Below are 6,010 nucleotides of genomic sequence, written 5' to 3' on the forward strand. Positions count from 1 at the left end.
AGCCTATAATTTATTTCTAAGACACTTATTATTGTCTACCCCAGAGCTGTTGAAATTGTTTAAGCTAGAAAAATAGGAATGCCTTTAAAAAGGAAAATTAAGTAATTAGGGATGGCCCTCAAGATATACCCTAGGTAATCACTAGACCCATAAAGCAAAGATAATTGGTGAAATGAGACTTTGTTTTAAGTGTGTGCCATTGTGGAGCTAGGTGGTAGTCTCTACAGTAAAGACTGGGGCATTTTAGGTTAAAAAGTCTTGGTCTGCCCAAATTTTATTCTCACTCAACTATGCACTGAGTTTTTAAAAAAATCAGCTTCTCCTGGATCACATGCTTATTACTGAACACTGACTGTATATCAGACATGTACAAGGGGCTGCCTAGTTATGATGGGATTATAACAATAAATGAGCAACACTTTTTTCCCCCCTCAGGAGAAGAAAACTTAATGGATGACAGAGAAAGATACATAATAAATATAATGCTTTGAACTGGCAGGCACTAAAAGTGAAGAATAAAAAGTACCATCAGACGAGAGCTTTGGCACCAACTGATCGTGAAATAAGGAAAAAAAGGAAAATGTAGAGAAATTTTTCATAAAGTTAAATATTTAACTGAAAGGACTTGAAGTAATTCTAAGGTAAAGATCTTTCCTAATTCTTTTGAGGTGAGCATAATTATGGTGATACAGATAGTAACATGAGAACATCTGGGGTAGAATCAATCTCTTTCTTTTAATGGACAAAACAGCTAAATATCTGAGATCCACTGTTTTAAGAGTCTAAGAGAAGCCATTCTGTGGCTGTATTTTTAAGGATGTGTTCCTTTTAAGGAAGTAGCTTTGAGGTGGGTCTACCTTGAGTGCACTGCTCAGCATTCTATCTGATTTTCTTCACTGCTGCCCACAGTTCAAAACTAAAATGATGATAGCAGAACAGATGTTGAATGGATCAATCCAGTCACCTTAACATTCTGAGAATATTGAAACTCTTCTTTACAATCAAGAGATGTAACCTTTGCACATACTGAATTACTAAAGTCTGTTTTGTTGAAAGAAAAATCAAGGAGAAATGTAAACAGTGAATATAAGAACCCCTAAGTTTTCCCTAAAACTTGAAGTCAGCAAATAGCTACAGCTGAGCCTCAACAACAACAACAACAATAACAACAAAGCTAAGCATAGCCATAACCTCAACTTCTAGGTTCAGTTGTTCCAATTCAACTTATTAACAGAGACTAACCGGATCTCTCAGTATTAACGCCATATTCCCAGGAGATCATCTGAAAAGTCAGCATGAAATAGATATCATCCCTGGTCAGATTCATTCCATTCTGGGAAGAAGGGGAAAAAGATCATGGATTTATATAAAATAATAATTATATGTCAGATACTCTCTTAAAAAGTGATACTTGTATTACTATTACTTAGTTACATTGGAGAAAGTATTATATTTATTATTTAATCCACTCAGCAATTCAATGAGGAAGTATTATAATTATCATCTTCAATTTGGAAAAAGGAAACTAAGACTCACTAAGACTAAGATCTTTGTTCAAGATCATACAACACTTAAATAGAGCTTGTATGGGAACTTGGCCATGGAACCAAAGTTTATGTGGCATGACTCCTGGGCTCTCATGCCTGTGGATCAGAGGGCCGTTCCCTTCAAAAAGGGATCGTTGTGAGCTGGAGAGTAAATATATGAAAGGCATTCTAACTGTAATCACCAAAGGATTCAATCATCCAAGTGTCAGGGAGAGTTTTATTTTTTCAAAGCAACTACAAATGGAACTTGAATTTTTAGAATGTGCAATTAGGATATGAACACAGATAGAGCATAGTATTAATCTTGTTCTAATTTTGATCCAGTTATATAAATATGTTCTACCTGACAGAGAAAAAATAAATTACTCAGTATTAAAATAGGAGAAGGATAATTGTCACGCTGAATTCTTTCCTGTTGAAACTACAATATTTTATAATCTTAAAATTAAGAAAGAGAATAAAAATTTACAGGGATTTTAGTATCCACACTTAAATGAATAATGCTTCTTTGGGCATTGAAATATATCTTATATACCAGTTATAAATATCAAGTCATTTTAAATACCATAAGATAATACAGAGTTATTGCTGTGATGAAAGCATTCAAGATGAGCTAGGAAAATACATGTTATTTAAAAAGATAAATTTGGATAAATGTATATATTGGTGGCAAGTTATCTTGATCCAAGAAAATAATATAAGAAAGTAAGATTTGCTATGGAAAAATCTATGATGTATCTCAGTGTCTTAAATGAATATCCAAGAAAAAGTAATAAATAAAGATGGAAGAGGCCAATTATTTTCTTCTATATAAATATAAAGTAGGTTGAAAAGTAGATTAAATACACATAAGACCATATAAAGCAGTAATATTTGCCAAAGAGGGAGAAGAATAAGAATATTCAGAAGGAAAATAAAATAAAGGTTAGAAAAAAGTAGAATCCTCTCTATATATTTATTAACTATTCAAATAAGCATGTTGAGTATTTCAGATGAGAGGTAGCAGAACTAAAATTACAGTTTCACTGGAATTAGTAGATAAATGTTTTAGTTATAAAAATGAAACTCATTTGGTCATGAAAATAATATTTTTATAAATATATTAAAAGACTTGGGTAAACTTAAAAAGCATGAAAATTGCACTTATTTTTGGTTAATCTAAAAGAGCATAGAGAGATTTTAATCCAGTGAAATTTGGAAATAGAAAACAACCCTATTTTTTTACCCTAAAAAGATGGTAGATTCCCCTTTTCCAGGGATGCAGGTCTAAAGATCTTGGCCTGCTGATCCTCTGGGTATCTCACATCAGATGTGTCCCCCACTCATCTTTTTCCTCAAACAAGACCCACATAACTTTTAGGGTCCTCTCCTTTCTGTTTCTGTAGCAATTTCCTCCTTGCCTCTATTACACTGCCACTATTCCTTGTTACTAAAATCAAACCTGAGTCATGTTCTGCTAAAGCATATCGAATGGCTCTCCAGACCTTTGGATAATTTGCACACTGCTTTTATGCTATGGATAACTGTCTACAATTCAACTCTTCTCTGCTTCTCAAGAAGTCCATTCCATAGTCCCATTTAAAGCTATGCTTCTGTAACTCTGGTCTAATTGCAGTTTCTGAGTATTTCAGGTATCATATACCTCTATATTATCTTGCCTGTTTCATCTACCTAGAATGTCATTCCTCAATCTGTCTTCAAAACAGTTTCAAATCCTTTGAGGAGATATCTGCTAATCATTCCAGGCAAACTTAACATCTTTGAGCCTCTAAGATATTCTGAACATGCTTTTATTATACTAAACACTTTATTGCCTAATGTTTTATTGTACCATACAATTTATGAGTCTTTCTTTCCCATAATAAACTCTGAGTTTCTTGAGGAAAACACAGATATTTATTTCATCTTTCTGTCCCCAACACCAAATGTTGAGTAGATGCCATTACATAAATGTAATAATGGCATCTACAGTTGTGGCTGCCCCATGTCCTAGATAAACTAGAAAAGACAGAGACATTCCAGATTATAATGACCTGTGAAGCTTTATTGTCTTCCTGAAGTTATGACTCTATTTTAGCAAACAGTAAATGAACTCCTATAGCTATCTCAAAGGTATATATTTTGACATAAGTTTTGTCAGGAAAAATCTTTCTTCTCTTTTTAATTATAGTTTGCTTTTGGATATTGGCCTTTACATATTGACAATCCCGTCATTTTGAATAATGATAATTTTTTCCCATTATTTGTCTTGTCTTGCCACTTGGGATATGACCTTTAAAATAATATTGAATAGTAGCAGTCATACTGTGCATCCTTGATGTACTGCTGATTTTCAGAAGAGTATTTCTGACATCTCCGTTAGCAGTGTGCAGATGATTCAGACTAAGGGGGTTCCCATTAGTTATCTAGCAGTTGTTATCATTAGTGAGCATTGAAGTTAATCAAATGCTTTTCATACATTTTGAGCTAATAGATTGTTTATCTTTCTTTAATATCTAAATATAGAAAGTTACATCTATAAATTTGTTTATAAATGTTTAGCATCATTGTATTCATTGGAAAATCTGATAAGAGTTATGACATGTTTTTTAAAGTAAATGTTTGAGTTTGGTATGCTAATATTTTTAAAATGTCTGTGGTTAAAGTTGGCCTATAAATTTCCTTTTTTCTAATTTTTGGTCTTCTTTCCTTTAAGTCTTTAATGTTTTCATTTTCTATTGTTCATCTTAAGTTTACACATCTGTTTATTCACTGTAACAAAAACAAATAAATTTGGTTATATTATTAAGGTTTTATAAAAAATGTAAATATGTCTAATCTTGTTCTTATCTGTCATCATGTATCAGTCCTTCCTATTCTAAAAATGTAGGCCCTATTCAAAATGTCTCCATGACTTCACAATAATGCATAAAATTGTATATGAATATACAATACATAATTATATACATTCATGTATATAGAAGTTTGGATGATTTTGTAAAAATTTAATCCTGGGAAGCTGCCCCTTCTTGGGGTCATGATGGGCAGCAAGATGGTGTCTGCCAGGAGGGTCATTCAGGTAGTCAAGCCACATACTCCATTAATAAGGTTCCCTGACAGAAGAGACGATCCTAAGCCAAATGTATCAGAAGTTCTGAGATCAACAGGACTACCATCTCATACTTCTTCAATTTCACAGCATTCTAAGGAAAGTAAATCGTCAGACTGGCTGAGGAATCAGGGTCCACCAGACACTGCAGAGATAATAAAAACTTTACCTCAGATTTACAGAAGGAAACTTGTGTCTCAAGAAGAAATTGAATTTATCCAATGTGGAGGTCCAGAATAATTACTGACCATGTGGCTGCTGTTTGTCATCAGACAAAGAAGAGTCTTTCTAAAAAAGGACTTCCAGAATGACAAATGAAAATGTATATTAAATGATGTTAATAAATATTCTCTAAAAAGAAAAAAAAGATGGAGAATAGAAATTTTAGACGGACACATATCCTCGTTTATGTATCTTGGTCAGCTTCTCTATAAGCTTACCTGATTGTTTGTATACTTTTCCTTAATTAAAGCATAGATTTTAAAACGTTAGCCTATTAATTTACTCTTGGTTATCAAGCATAACAGTGTTGAACTATCGAAAGCACACAATGTCCAGTGAACCGTCAAAGGCTTCCAGTAAGTTTATTTTTCTTTCAGTTTCTGTTTAAACATAGAATATACTTGGCAGAATTGCAGCTTTCTGGAAGTAATTTTCCTGAATTTGAATGAGGATCTGTGAAATAATAACTGCATTATTTGTTCTTACTTCTCAATGGTTTTGCATTCACAAAGTTACTGAAGTATAACTGGCTTACTAGCAAGCATATCCTACTCTAAATGATTAAGATATACCCATGGTAGAACAGGTGACTTTGTAGTATTAAGACTAGGGAGTTAACACATAATATTATATGTAACCTGTATTCAGAAAAGAAATGCCAGAGTATAAAATGGAAATGAGCTCAAAATGAATATAGCATAGGAATAACACTTGAACAGAATTTGTAATTTATTATGTTTTCAGGGGAGTTAAGAAAGTGTTCTTTGGTTTATCTCTGTTTTGATTGTGATCATGTATACAAATCCTGATAATCATAAACTTTCTCAAACTTAATTGTCAAAAAAAATTTAATCCTCTAAAACCTTTTCTTGCTTTGTAGCACTTTGCTTTATTCACTTGCTATCTCATAGAAATACTTCCAAGTTAAGTGATGACTCTAATTCTTTAATAATTGTATAATATTCCATTATGTGCACATATCATTACTCATATCAAAATTCCTTATTGAAGGGCTTTTACCTCTCTTTTTTCCTATTAAAAATGCTGCAGTTAACATTATTATATATGTTGTTGAGCTTCCCTGGTGGCTCAGTGGTAAAGAACCCACCTGCCAATGCAGGAGATGTGCGTTTGATTCATGGGTTGGGAAGAC

The 6,010-nt window shown here is 32.8% G+C and overlaps 1 pseudogene; it reads left to right on the forward strand.

Annotated features, from left to right (window-relative positions):
- Nucleotides 1-4,563: 4,563 nt before the first annotated feature.
- LOC138432431 (alpha-ketoglutarate dehydrogenase component 4 pseudogene) lies at nt 4,564-4,875 on the forward strand (annotated as a pseudogene).
- The last annotated feature ends 1,135 nt before the right edge of the window (nt 4,876-6,010 follow it).

This window comes from Ovis canadensis, chromosome 2 (assembly GCF_042477335.2).
Source record: "Ovis canadensis isolate MfBH-ARS-UI-01 breed Bighorn chromosome 2, ARS-UI_OviCan_v2, whole genome shotgun sequence".
NCBI lineage: Eukaryota > Metazoa > Chordata > Mammalia > Artiodactyla > Bovidae > Ovis > Ovis canadensis.